Source organism: Anabrus simplex, chromosome 1, assembly GCF_040414725.1.
Source record: "Anabrus simplex isolate iqAnaSimp1 chromosome 1, ASM4041472v1, whole genome shotgun sequence".
Taxonomy (NCBI): Eukaryota; Metazoa; Arthropoda; class Insecta; order Orthoptera; family Tettigoniidae; genus Anabrus; species Anabrus simplex.
Window position 1 is genome coordinate 620553811 of NC_090265.1, and position 16027 is coordinate 620569837.

Below are 16027 nucleotides of genomic sequence, written 5' to 3' on the forward strand. Positions count from 1 at the left end.
GGTCGCGGGTGCGAACTGCGTTGCACGTGTGGATTTGGCTCTGTTCACGGCCAGATGCCCTTCGTGACGCCAACCCTATATGGAGGGATGTAATCACTATTGCGTGTTTCTGTGATGGTTGGTAGTGTGGTATGTTGTCTGAATATCACCGCAATCGGCAATATGTAGACAAGAAAGGTATTACCGAGGTAAGGAAATGATAAACTATTTCGTGAACAGTAGCCCTATTCTAAAGCTTAGTTACGTTTAGCTTGTTATAGAAATTGCAGTAGTTTAGAAATGGTTCTATTTATTTTAAACTTAGCTGTCAATACTCGAGGAAAATATGAAAAATGTAAAAATATATTAATATAAAGACAAATATTAATTAGCAACACGTGATATTCTTTTGCCATTGCCTACGTAGGATATAAATAATGATTATTGCCCAGGTGTACGTGTAGGGACGTAACATGATCGATGTCGCTAAAAAAAGTACATTTTCCGTAGTTTGCTTCGTAACGACAACACTACTGAGAGATCCGCTGTTTGCTATACGTAACTTGAAGGGTTTTCACGTTTTTGTCATATGCGGTTACTCTAACTTTGCATAAAACAATTTATACCTAAAGAAATAGACGATGAGTATAGAACCTCCGTGACTCAGGTGGCAGCGCACCGGCCTCTCACGAGCGAAGTTCCGTGGTTAAAATCCCGATCACTCTATGTGAGATTTGTTCTGGACAAAGTGGAGGCGGGACAGGGGTGCTCTGGTTTTCCCTGTCACCTTTCATTCCAGCGGCACTCTCCAATATCATTACATTTCATCTGTCACTCATTATTATTTTCCCAGGTGAGTGCGACAGGCTTCGGCAACCGGTGCAGTTCCTCTCCCTCCGCTAGATGGGAGATTCATTCATTCCATTCCCGACCCGGTCACTGACTGGAAACAGATTTTTCGTTTATTTCAAAGAGACGGCGATTTTCTATTTCCTTAATGCATCAAAGGCATTGAAAAAGTAATATTAATTGAGATAGTATTTTAACAACGTAGAACCATAGGGTATAGGTAGAACTATGGAAATATATAACGTTCGTACATGAGATATACGGGAACAATTTCTTATACTAACAATTCTCAAAGGAACCATTTAAATTAATTTAGTTGAATATGAGTATGCACTATTTTCAATCTTACGTTCTTAACCATTCATCTGAATTCCTCTGTAAAATATATTACCGGTATGTGAATTTACCTCCCATTACCCAGATCGTTTCTCAACAAGCACTCTGTTTATCCCTATTGACTGATGATTTCGATTGATATTCATAGATTTCCATCCCGCAAAATAATTTAATAACTTTTCTGATTAAATTAGTGTGTTACTTGGTATGAACCTCGTTCATGAATCATATTTCGTTTTACCTTCAACAACGAAGATCTGTAATTTTTCGCTCTCCTACTGAGTAAATATTGGCCGCACAGTCTTCCGAGTCTAAACGCCATTAGTAAATTAAAGAATGGGCTACATTACTTCATATCTGACGAGGTTCTAATGACATCTCTGTATTTTCAAAGCCACCAGATACAGCAGTCTGTGGTTTACATGTGAAGATACGATGTCATGTGCCCTCTGTAAGAACGTGGTGCAGATCTTCCTAGTTGACGGCCATGGGCAACCTACGCGTCTGTGTGCGTGTGATGGTTATGAGGTAGGGAGAGGGTGAAACACGGTGTCAGCACATAGCTTATCGCCAAATACCACCGTAGGGTCTACACAAAGCTTGACGTCCCGTTCCGAATTATGCGTCATATACCCTCACTCCGCATGAACGCTGCGGAGATGTATAAAATTGAACCCAGGCTTTTAGTACATAATTTAGCGACTAGAAATTGTATACCACTACCTGTCCTACATTGCCGGCCAACATTCCGATGGTGATATACTTTTCCACTAACGGGACTCGAACTGACAACCACGGTGTTAGCCGATGATGGCTTAACGGTCACAGCCACCAGCGGGCTTATGGTTTACGTGGAACTATGGAGCAGGGAAGGGTGTTCTGCCCGAAGGCAGGTTCGAACCTCCGCAGAGGTGTGCCTGAGCCGGAGTTCACGTACGGTAGGGTGGCCAGTTCTTTCCGCTCCTCCATTCCCTTACTCCCCACCAACAGCGCGTGGCAACCCACCCAGATCTTGACCACGCCCAATGTTGCTTAACTCCAGAGATCTCACGGGATCCGGTGTTCCAACACGCTTACGGCCGTTGGCGGACTACGGAGTAAACATCATTATTTTACGTTGGTCCTGTTGCCAAAACAGGTATGGTCACGTAGATTTGCGTATTTGGTTTGAAATTCACGTTTGTTTGCATGCATTACAATACTAAATCACAGTGGACGCCCCCTTTACCACTATTTTAGTGATTGCAAAATGAGTTCCGGGAAAAGAAAATGGAACGTTTTGGCTACCTACCTGAAACTTGATTTAGAACGTTTAGATAAAATTGAATCTGTATAGTTAATTTGTAATTAGTAATTTGTAACACGTAATTCGTAGTCGGGAATAGTATGGTAAACGATCGACGGCGCAGTCGAATATCTTGATGGATTATTGTACTCAAGTGGAATCAGATGAAAATAAAACTTTCCGCTAGACGCATTTTTAAAAGTAGATAAATGAAATCGTCATTGATGCTTTAGAGTCCAGGGCCTCTCAGGGTGCATGCGCCTGGTGCATGCACTGTGCACGGTGCAAAAGACGACTTCGCTTGGTTGCCCAGAGTGCAGACCCCCACTCCTCGATTTGGAGCAATAGCGCTGTCTCTCTCTTTCCCCACGCCTGTCTCGCTTGCAAACCCCCCCCCCCCCTGTCTCCCTCTTCCTCACTTGCTCTGCAGCGCTCCAAATCCGAGCCGAGTTGAGCCTAGCTTAGCCGAGTTGAGCCTAGCTTAGCCGAGTAGCCCAGAGACGAAGCGTTGGTCCGAGTCGAGCCGAATGGAAACGATGCACTTTGCACAGGAACTCTGCGCCACTGTTTGCACGCGTGAGATTTTGGGGGTTTGATAGGCCCTACTTTAGACAGTGGATTGTACAGGAGCGTTGCAAATAAACTCTAGTCACCAACTCGATATTAACTTATAGTGTAGTACTGTAAAGTGTTCTTTTCACATTGTCAGTTTACCGGCTATTTCCTTATCCGACCAATAGTCCTGTCCTGGTCTGGCCGGTTACGAGGGCATCCACTGTACCCAATTTCTAGCATTTGATATTTGAATGAAAAGTGTACCTATATCTTACAACCTATTTCAGAGTTTCTGTGTTCCAATATTTAGAAAAGATAGAATTAAATAATTATGAAAAGCAACAGATCCATAGTCATGGAAAAATCTCGCCTTCTGATGCTGACAGTGCTCACCGACACTTGCTTTACCCTAATGAAAGCCAATGAAATTTGGCGGAAAGTTCAGCTTTTTTGTTAGACTCCTTAATATAATCCAGATATACTATTTATTTATTTTGTTACTTATTAATTTAATTTATTATTCATGTAGTTATTTAAATAAACTCGCCTAGTTCTTTGCTAAGACACAGTTAAATAATGCGTTTATCTTTTATCATTTGAAGTAAAAAAAAGCCGCCTTTAAACTTAGTTAAAATGTGAATTTTGAATAATTGCAGTTCCATAAACTTGAAACAAATGTTAAAAGCAGCTTTGAGTTTCAAAGTTCTAGCTGCAAGTGTTTCAGAGATACCTTGATATGTTTAATATAGGTGAGATAGAGCATTCAACCCTTTACAGAGAGCACCAAAACTTGGGAAAAAATTTACTCTTTTTCTCGAATTTTGAATCTGTGATTATATATATATATATCCCTTCACATAATATGCAAATTATGTCAATAACTTAAGAGGAAATATTTGTTTGTCGTAAAATAATAAATTATTATAACATCCGTTTCCCATAACTTGATTTTTATACGTAAAGTGACGGTTTATTACTCTAACTAAATACAGAAGAGTCTTGAAACTTCCTCATTTCTTTATTTTAATGCATATGCTAAAATGGCGATAGGTCAGTTATTAGAGTTTTACCAGAAGAAATTCTGAAATAAATCGAATTGAGAGGTGAGATATCCAGAAAAAATACCTAGAAATCCATAATTTCGTTTTCAAGCCAAGATATGCATGTATAACCTTTAAAAAATTTTAATGTGTAGCTTCAATAGATTAGAATAAAATAATCGTTATGAATCGCATGATTTGATATTCAGTTAGCAGTTAGTTGCTTCTTTGTTCATTAAAACGTTAAACGATTATACGGATAAGTAGAGCTAGGACGTTCCGTGTCTCCTTAATGATGACATCTTAAGGTATAACTAAATCTGAGCAAACTTTATTTTAATCTCATTTGTGATAAAATATATTGTCACGCTAGTACTTGAACTCTGACGTGAAACTTTCTCCATTATTTCTTCTGATCCATAGAGCTCAAACTGTTTAATCCCAGTGAGATATCAGGTAGGATCTGTCTTTGTCATTTTAGAGGCTATGCAGGTGGTACATGGAAACACATCCTTACTGTAAATGGAAAAAAGGAGAGAAAATTCCCTTAGACAGAAAATAGTGTATTTCCATCCCAATTTTAGTCTTCTGGTAATCTCATTTTAGAGAAACCTCCCAAGAAGGTATTACATTTCCAACGGGGAGCCCAAAGAGTCGTATATTTCCTCGAATCTCCACATGCAGAGTGTGTGCACACAATTCCGTATGAGATGCGACATGCCAAAGAACTGAATTTATAAAGGAGGATCAAGACCTCAAGCTGTTGGAATACATAGTTCTGAGCGGAAATCTACTGCCTCCCTGCAAGATAAATTCAGACAGAATGTTGCAGAACTCTTTCTGGTCTTCCCATCTCTCCAAGGAAATGGACCATTAATCTTCATAAATACATAATCATTGATAATCCTACATTAAATATTATTGAAATTGTTATTTAAAGTCATATTGTATTACACGAAATTTTATATTCACTTTTAAGCAATTGTATAGTGCTATTAAAATATTAATGCAACAGTTCATGTAAAATTCAAGTAATATTACCGTCAATAGTAAGGTTAGAAGAAACATGTTTTCTCCATAATAACAGTACAAAATTATGACTACATTATCGTAAAGTTGTATATAGTCGTCGAAGAAACAATACCGCGTATTTGACCCACTTCCTATCCATTATTTTATTTAAGATCGATCACGCCTTCCACTCACATATGAATCTGCATTCCAACAGAACAATTTTCGTTGTGTTAATTTTCTTATTCTTTTGTATAAAGGAAAGAAACCTTACCGTATATTATTGTAAGAATATATGCTCGCACCCCTACTGTATTTACACCAATAATTCTAATAACTTTTTAGACATACACTACTAAATTTTCCAAAACCTTTGACAAATTATATGTGCAGTTCTGACTGTTGACCTAACCTCCTAGACGAAACTATTTCTTATCCATAAATCATGCTACAGCGAAAAAAGTAGATTTAATGTCAGAAGAGCCTGGAACTATAGGATGTATCGTACGCTCTTTACCTCGTCTGCTTTATGATATTCTTACACTCAATACTGCTATCATTGCTTCCCAGTGACAATGCAAAGGGTCCGAACCTGAAAGACGTACCTCCTACATCTGTATCTGCTATTTGAGCTACTTCCTGTTTAGTGCAAGAGAAGGAGGGATAACTCATTTTTTCATGTTCCATGTCCCTAAACAAAAACCCTATTTTTAGGGACAGAGAAACGTATCATCAATTCCACTCCTCTACAGTACCTCTGTCCAAACATGCAGTCAATCAGGCCCATATCAAAGTGAATGTTCTGAAATATATCTAAATAACAATTGATAACCATGCCCCACAGTTGGGTGCCAATGGATTACAGTTAAAATGCTTAATTGCCTCACGCTTGGACGTCATTTGTAATATATATAAACATCTGAGTAAGTAAAATAACTCAAATAATAAAATAATTAATCGAAATGTATGTAATATGGGTGCCAGGGCTCACCTAAATGGATCCCTCGAATAGATACATACATATAGCTGCGTACTGGTACATCTACTTCAGGCCTTACCTAACCTTCTTAAAACGACTCAATAGGTAGGAACTGCACCTAGGTTCATCAATACCCCTACTGATTCTAAAATAGTTAACTATATTATAAATAATATCCATGCATGAGCATCAACACAGCAAAATATACGTAGAATACACTCACAAAATACTGCTGGAAGACTCCATGTTCACACAATTATCCAAGAACAACAACAACAACAACAACAAAGGAGGGAGAAAACAAAAAGCCAAGATTGCCATTTGTAGTTCGCCCGATGAGCAGTAATTACAAAACATATACCGTATATATGAATAAATATCCTTTACTGTCTCTATGTATCAACACAACTTGCAGATTCTCACTAACGGCACTTGTTATATCGCATTGATACTGTACCTTTATAATTATGTATTCACTGATTCTAACACTTGGTTTAACGATAGATTCACTTGAGCAACACACGTAGTTATTCCAGACCATAAATTATGGAAAGTCTGAGATAAAGTACCCCATGGCTTTCATCAACATATGACACCAAGCCGACACAAGTGATATAATACCATGTGCCTAAGCACTCCACAGTACCACACTTTACATTCCACCAAAAATGTACAGTCAACCTCATTCCGCTAAAGTTTTAAGGCAAGTCTTCCGATGTTTTCTAACATGCTTATATAGACCTCCTTCTATCTCATGGTAGCCCTACGTCTAGATTGGTCTTCATTGCCATCCAATCACGAGTGGATGATCCTCTTGCCGTTCCAAGACAACGCCCCGAACCTCTCCCGTATCCCAAGACAATAACAACAAGGCCACGTCATCGGACTGTGGGCTGTTCCACATAACTCACGGAAACTTTACGGGTTTTAATTATCACTGTTTTCCCATCCGCTTGTACAAAATAAATTACTAAAATCACATATTGAGACCTTCCAGCTTAAAATATTGCGGATAAACATACAAACGAAATGATATTATTATTATTATTATTATTATTATTATTATTATTATTATTATTATTATTATTATTATTATTATTATTATTATTATTATTATTATTATTATTAATATATCTTATTTGTGAATACAGTGCGAGGGTGTGATATATGTACTACCACAGTACGTGTAGTTTAGGGATTGTAGTAAGAATCCAAAGGAGAAGGCCTATAAGTCACTTGTAAGATCATAATTAGAGTATTGCTCCAGTTTATGTGACTCTGACCAGAAATACTTGATTCGAGAGCTGAAAATATCCGAAAGAAAAGCAGCACAATTTGTTTTGGGTGACAAATGACAAAAGAGTGGTGGTATGTAAATGTTGCAGACTTGGGGCTGGGAAGACTTGGGAATAAGGAAATGGGCTGTTCGACTAAGCGTATGTTCCGAGTAGTCAGTGGAGACAGGGCGTGGAATGGCAGTAGTAGGCGAATTAGGCGGAGTATATTTTTAAGTAGCAACGATTGCATGTGAAGATAAAGTTGGAATTCAAGAGGATAAATTGGGGCAAATACTTGTTTATAGGAGGAAGAGATAGGAATGAGAATATATAATTCACCAAGGATGATATTCGATAAATTCCCAAATTTTTCGAAAATATTTGAGATATTTCTAGGTAAACAACGCATACGGAATCTGCAACCTGGGCGACAGCCCCAAATTCATATCAGTGTTCATTGATTGATTTAGTGAAAAACTGATACAAGTCATGTTTATTTATTTATTTATTTATTTATTTATTTATTTATTTATTTATTTATTTATTTATTCATTTATTTATTTGAGCCTCCATGGCTCGGATGGCAGCGCGCCGACCTTTCACCGCTGGGTTCCGTGGTTCAAATCCAGGCCACTCCATATGAGATTCGTGCTCTACAAAGCGGAGGCGATACAGGTTTTTCTCTGGATACTCCGGCTTTTCCTGCCATATATCATTGCAGCAACACTCTCCAGTATCATTTCATTTCATCTGTAATTCATTAATCATTGCCCGAGAGGAGTGCGACAGGCTTCGGCAGCCGGCACAGTTCCTATCCTCGCCGCTAGATGTGGGCTTCATTCATTCCATTCCTGACCCGGTAGAATGACTGGAAACAGGCTGTGGATTTTTATTTATTTATTTATTTATTTATTTATTTATTTATCATATGGCTACATCACTAAAACTGAATATTTACAATAATATGATCTCATAATAAAATTACAAATTGATATCCAGGCCACGAATGTAGTCTATTAATCCCTCCGTCGAAACTAAGAACTCTGTTGGATCTCCAGGGAAAGCTTTTAAAGGACATTCTTGGACTACATGGTGAACAGCCTGCTTTTCAGAGCCACTATGATGAGGAGTTGAAAACATTTTATACTGTCCAAAAAAGTAGAAGCCCTTCCAAGTTTTCTTTTGTTTGCTTAACGTCGTGTTAACACAGAAAATATTTTCCGTGACATTAGGAAAGGAAAGAGCTATGACTGAGAATATTGTGTCCGTGGTCTTAATTAAGGTACAGCGCTAGCATTTGCGTGGTGTGAAAATGGCAAGCAGTAGGAAGACATCTTGTGTGTTGTAGATGTTTGTGTTTGAACCCACCATTTTCCGAATCCAAGTTCACATTAACGATACGCGAAACACATAGCCATCTCGCTCGGTTCTCTTCCATGCTGTTCCAACTACAATCAGCATATCATGAACCTTAAAATATCAAGAAGGAGAAACTGGCAAATTCATTGATCTTGTGCATATTGGGAAGGAACATTGCCATGATTTGTACAGGTATTTGGGAGAAGGAAGAGAAGACACAAACAATAATTTGCTTTGCCTATGAAATTGGTGTACCTATATGATGGGAACGCTCTTTTAATTTATGAAAATGCTGTTCAAATTGTCAGCATTTTTCAGAATACGAATTGTATCCAATAACATTTTTATAAATGTGCTCTACCGTTATTAGGAAGTTGTCTGCAAATTTGGCTTAACTTATTCTTACACTCAGTTTGACCTTTTTTTTTTTTTTTTTTTTTTTTTTTTTTTTTTTTTTTTTTTTTTGCTATTTGCTTTACGTCGCACCGACACAGATAGGTCTTATGGCGACGTTGGGATAGGAAAGGCTTAGGAGTGTGAATGAAGTGGCCGTGGCCTTAATTAAGGTACAGTCCCAGCAATTGCCTAGTTTGAAAATGGGAAACCACGGAAAACTATCTTCAGGGCTGCCGACAGTGGGGTTCGAACCCACTATCTCCCGGATGCAAGCTCACAGCTGCGCGACCCTAACTGCACGGCCAACTCACCCGGTATGTGTATAAACTGACACTGTTAACAATCGTTATCAGATTTCAAACACACACAGAGTCCGTTCTTAGGGGTTAATGATCACAGTGTTTCTCTAAATTGAACTCTACAAGCAGTGAATTGAACGTGCTATGTAGTAGACCAGGTGCTCAGAATTCCTTTATACCTACCAGCTTTCTCCGTCTTTGACATCAAGAATATGGATCACTTTACAACATTCATCTCTCTCCTACCGGGAAGATTACATTCCTCATGAAATCCCCTTTGAATGGCTTCCTTCCTAATATATCTGTGTATGCACTCTAGCTATACATGTGAGACGTTTGTGGGAGTAGGATAAGAGAGAATTACCGCACTCTACTCTTCTGGCATAACAGAGAATGTAATAATCTTTAGCACAGGAATACGAACTTCAATAGGGGCGCCGTGAGCCTTTAGGTATACATCACATACTCCAATAACGGTTTTTTATAGTCTGTAAAGAAAGCGGAAAATCTATACCCAAGGAACGAATTGTCTAATTCTTCTTCTACTTCCACTTTTCGCGGGTGCCAACTATGTCGTACATTTCGATTTGCCCCTGTTTTATGGCTGGATGCCCTTTCTGACGCTAACCCTATGTGGAGGGATGTAATACTATTGCGTGTTTCTGTTGTAGTTAGGTAGTGTGGTGTATTGTCTGAATATGAAGATTGGAGTGTTTCGACAAACACAAACAGCCAGTCTCCGAGCCACAAGAATTCATTAGACGCAATTCAAATCCCCAGCCCGGTCGAAAATCAAACCCGGGTCCCTCTGAACCGACGGCCTCAACGCACATCATTCAGCCAAGGAGTCGGACAGGGAATCATCTGATGATTATATCTTACTAATATAATACGAATATAGCTTCTCTCTGTTGTCGGAATTTTGACTGGGTTGATAATATTCACGATGTGGAACCAATATCCATCATTTTAGAAAGTTGAATTTGTCTGTATCTGCCTCTCTGTCTGTCTATCATCCGGTTTAGATTGAATAAACGTCAAAAATATCAAACAATGTTTCAGGAAACTTGCCGGTATAAGAGTAGAGATGTTCAGAATGTCCTTGAATTTATATCTCAATCCATGGAGTAATAGCTGAGAAATAAACATTTTTACCTCCAGAATGCCGTCTCTCAGACAGAGGTTTGCGGACGATGAGTCAGTCTCGCGGACTACAGATACCACACTGAGCTCCACTGCTGGTTTCTTGTTGACAATAGGAGTTGTGTTTGGCAGGGCTACTTTCTTGTCTTCTGCTCACTGCGTGGAATCCGTAGTAACGAATTCTACCACCACACATGTTGTTTTGAGATCTCAGTTCTATAGTTCATTCCACGTTAAGAAAATAGTATTACTCTAATGACAACAGGGTTGCTCAACGCCATCACTGGAAAACGGCGGCAAATTAATTTGTGAAATTCAGTATTTAAGTTCAAGATAAAAATCAGAAGAATCTAAGGCGAATTTTTTTTTATGAACTAAGGGGAACCTGGGGTTTACTGGAGCTATTTTTTGTTTGTAAAGAATCAGAGGTAAATTACGCAACATAAAAAGCCTCAGCATCGAAGTGTAAGACAAATTGGGGATAAAATATTTAAAAAATACTTTTTATGGGCTCGAGAGGTGAGGGATGCATTTAATTGCATTTGATAAATTTCCTCAGGCAACGCAAGGTACTACTGTGCTGTCGTGTCGCTCACAAAAACAGCAGTAAAAATGAAATGCGGTCGTAAAGTACGGTGCTAAAACTAAAATGCTCTTAAGAAAGAACAGCTAAATATCAAATCCAAGCACAATAAAACACGCGACATTTTTTTATCAGTACAAGTTATGCCATGACTTATCGCTGCACACCACAACACCAAAATCGTCAGTAACAACTTCTACAGTACGAAAATAATAGAACACACACAAATACTATGCAATATACAACCAACCCTCACTCCACACAAGACAAGTTCGCACTGATTTAAAGCCGAAAAGCACACTCACAACAAATAAATACTGTAGACGACTTCACTCCAGAAGTGATCTGTCGGCGGTTCACAGAGTAAGGGACTACACGAGACTTGTACCAGAGCAACACAGAAGAAAGAAAATGAAGGAAGGCAACGAAGCGGTGGCTGTTCCTGCCATTATGCTTCCTCCCTGCGAATATATTTATAAAAAAGAAAATGTTGTATAGTTATTTTAATAATACAGGGCAAAAATTACTCATCCATTTTATCTGTCTTCCATAATACATTACAAAGTACAGTATAATATCCCTTAATCACGAGGAATTATGGGTGTCTCAGAGGGGGTGTGTTCACTCCTTTTAGGTCCATAACAGCAATACTGTATTTTTAACGTGGAATGAGCTATAGCAGTGTACGACTAGGATGCATCAGTACTAGAATTTCTTATCAATCCTGGTAGACCTATAAGCGCACTTGAAGCGATTTTCTGTGGACTGGTAGTGGTAATGGTGTGAGGAATTAAAACTGGGCAGCCAAACTCTTTTTACACTAATCACAAGGGGAAAAGGAAGAGGCCCGACATTGCTAAGAATGAAGGTATCGTCGAAAGAAAGAGAAGGGCCATGAAGGACTTGAAAATGAATTACATCCTAGGCCTCGTCAACTTAATACCGTTGGGATTGGAGGAGGACGAAATTGACTAAGTGAATTTAGATAGGAAAATTAAAGTGAGGAGCCCGGTACAAGTGGAAGAACGTTTTTACCGTATAGCATCTAGTGGTGGGAGTGTCCAAGGATATGTTTGGCTCGCCAGTTTTGTAGTTGCTTTTCCCGGTGCGCCCCATGGGATGAGCTACATGTACCGCTGTGTGAGGGTGTTTTATGTGGATGTACGTGTAACTGGACAGGCTAGGAATGGCAAGGATGCCGGAGTAGCGTGCCTTCATCTTACCAGGAGGCCCCTGGTTCGATACCCGGCCAGGTCAGGGATCTTTACCTGGACCTGAGGGCTGGATCGAAGTCCACTCAGCCTACGTGATTACACTTGAGGAGCTGTCTGACAGTGAGATGGTGGCCCCGGTCTAGGAAGCCAAGAATAACGGCTGAGATGATTCGTCGTGCTGACCACACGACACCTCATAATCTGCAGGCTTTTCGGCTGAGCAGCGGTCGCTTGGTATGCCATGGCCCATCGGGACTCTTGCGCTATGGGGTTCGTTTTTGCCTTTTGGGAATGGGAAGAAAGTGACCGTGGCACTGAAGGAGGTACCATCCTGCCATTTGCCTGGAGCTGAAAGTGGAAAAGTACGGAAAAACATTTCGAGGTTGACCAACGAGGGATTGGAACACGCCTGTCTCCCGAGAACAGAGCTAGCAGTCATAACTGGCCATGCTGTAACGCGCTGAGGTCACCAACCCACAATATATTTGCTTTCACGTCGCACCGACACAGCCAGGAATTACGGCGATGATGGTATAGAAAAGAGCTACGCGCGGGAAGGAAGCTACCGTTGACTTAATTAAGGTACGGCTCCAGCATTTTCCTGGTGTGAAAATGGAAAACAACGGAAACCATTTTCAGGGCTGCCGACAGTGAGGTTCAAAACTCACTTTCACCAGAATGTAACCTGACAAGTACGTGACCCAAACTGTGCACTCACTCACTTAGTAGACTGTATACTGCTCTCATCCTCATTATAATAATTTCGGATGGCTATTGCTATCGTGGTGCAGCCCTTGTAAGGCAGATCCTACGGCGAGTGTGGGTGGCATCTGCCGCGTATACGATAGTGTTGTAGTGTGTGTGTGTTATATTATGTTGTACGGATTGAAGGAATGTTAGGAACAGAACAAATATCCAGTCTCCGAACATAGAGAATTGACGGTCTAAGATCAAAATCCTTTGATCCGGCTGGCAATCTAACCCAGGGCTCTGTTGACCGAAGACCAATCCATCATTGCATTTTTGACCAAACCAATTCTTTCCTTAATTTCAAGAGTGGAGTTTCCTGAAGTGAACCCAGGTATAACATTTCTGAGACGATTTCTTAATTGTGGCAGATGTCCAATCTCTCGGCTCTTTCAACAATTTATTGCCAATATTATGTACGTGTCTACAGTGAAATGCACGCACCAACCGACCATATCAGCAATATGTTCGTACCATTCATAGCATGAACTGGCTGCATAAAGAATGGCATTACTAGCATCGTCCATACCTCAGTCAACTCTCATATTGTCAAAGCCAAGGATAAGACTGAGACAGATCAATGAAAGTAACAAAATTGCTCTAGCCCACACCAGAAGACATAGTAAAACTAGGTCTCGCCAGCAAAGGTATACCAGTATTATACCATTTCAGTAATTAATGTAGTAAAGAATATAATGTTAGTATGTTACCTGTATCTTCAATATGGTTGAGCAGTGCGGTTAGGAGCGCGCAGCTGTGTGGTTGCATACGGGAGATAGTGGGTTCGGAATAGCAAAAAAAGAAAATAAAAATATTGAAAAATTGTTTTTTGCAAGTTGTTTTACGTCGCACCGACACAGATAGGTCTTACGGCGACGATGGGACAGGAAAGGGCTAGGAGTGGGAAGGAAGCGGCCGTGGCCTTAATTAAGGTACAGCCCCAGCATTTGCCTGGTGGGAAAATGGGAAACCACGGAAAACCATTTTCAGGGCTGCCGACAGTGGGGTTCGAACCTACTATCTCCCGAATACTGGATACTGGCCGCACTTAAGCAAATTGAAAATTCAAGTTGAAGGTAGCTACATAAAGGCTAACAAGACTGGAAATGAAAACTGATGTAAAATCATACATTTAAATATAAATTGTTAGTGATAGTAAACTTTTTATGTCAACAACGTCGTGTGCTAAAAATTTTGCGATTAATTTGCAGTCCGCACAAGTAGTTATTGGCACATAAAACTAATAATATGAGACCATTATCAAGTTTTTTCATAGATATTAGGCTCATTACGCGACATGGACACAGAGGTTTTTCATGTTAGAAATATTTCTTAGCAGACAAAGTAGGGGTCCCCATACAAAAAACGTAAAATTAAGCAATTCCCTCAATTGTACCTTAAGTTGAAGGGCTAAAGGGCCCGGAATGAGGAGAGCTCTATCAAACAAAAAAAAAAATCGAAAATCACTTCCGGCCGAAATGCACTTCCGGAAAAAACGCCTAAAATCGCTTATTTCTTTACTCGTATCTTTTTTTATTCAAATCGTAGCCAAATTAACTTATCTACAGAATTCTTTCTGTGCCGTGTTCCTTGGCTTAATACCCTCAGGCATTTTTTGATTTTTTGAAAAATGTCCACACTGGATGTATTTATAAGTGCTTAATTGAAACTCTGCATTGACTCTCATTAGCGCTCGTAGTGGTGCTTAAGTGAAACAATACATTGACTCACATTATCGCTCGTAGTGGTAAAAAAAAGGCAAACTACTAACCTAATTGACGGGATAACGATGATTAAGAAAAGGATTGTAATTTTAGGAATAAATAAATAATATATTATCATACTTTCTTCTTCTTTTATGACCACATAGGATCACTTTAGTCAGTCCGTCGTTCAGGTCTCTTTGAAGGGACTGTTCGGGCTTTGCGGTCCTCTCAGTACTTCTTCAGACGCTCCGATCTTCGTGCCCTTTCCTCAGTTGAAAATATGCGTGTTGTTAGTTTGTTTTGTGTAAGGGTAAAGCGGAGGTTTGTATTCTTGAGTTTTGTATTCAATTTTATCTTATTTGTGGTGTCTTCTGTTGTAAGGCCTATTTTCTTCAGATCCTCTCTTACTTCTCTGATCCATTTACATCCTGTTGTGGTATTTTTTGAGACGAGATTGTGTTGTACTAGTTGTTTCAGAAGCCTCGAATCCTGCATCCTCATGGTATGTCTAAAGAGTTACTTGCCTGAAGGGCTAGAACTGTTAATTTTGTATGTTCCATTTTAGTTAATGGCAACCGAAATCCCTAGGTTAAGTAACGAAATCACTTACTTGGTCTCCTTCCATAGACAGGCTTACAGCTACGTACTGTGATATTAAATTTCAGACGTTAGATAATCTGGAGATGTTCTGCCGCACGCTGTATTAATGCTACAATAAATGAACAGAATAAATTGAAGCTTTATTCAGGTACGATGTAACCTGATGAACCTTTATTGCACCAGCAATAGAGCGGATACTATTACCGAGGATGCACAGAATGTCTCAATATATCGAGCACAAGTGTTCCTGAGGGGCTTCTAGTAATGGGATGCATTTTCTCGTTACCGTTTGGCAATATGCCACGCTATCACAACAAAACACAGACCTCACTTCAGCGAGTATGTTCGTGTCCGGTGAGATAAAATAAAACATTCGCTCTTTCAGCGTGGGAGTGGCTTGCAATCCATTTAATTAACATATTTTACTCAGTCTTACGATGTGATTGTGTTACAAAAAGGTTACAATCTATGGGCTGGGAAGACTTGGGAAAATGGAGAGAGCTGCTCGACTAAGCGCTGTGTTCCGAGCTGTGGATAGATAGATGTAGAAGGACATTAGTAGACGAGTAAGCTTGAATGGACTTATTAAATGCAGGAGAGATTTTTGTCTAAAAATCAAGAGGTCAAATTGAGGAAAAAATACAACTGATAATTTAATCGATGATTAAG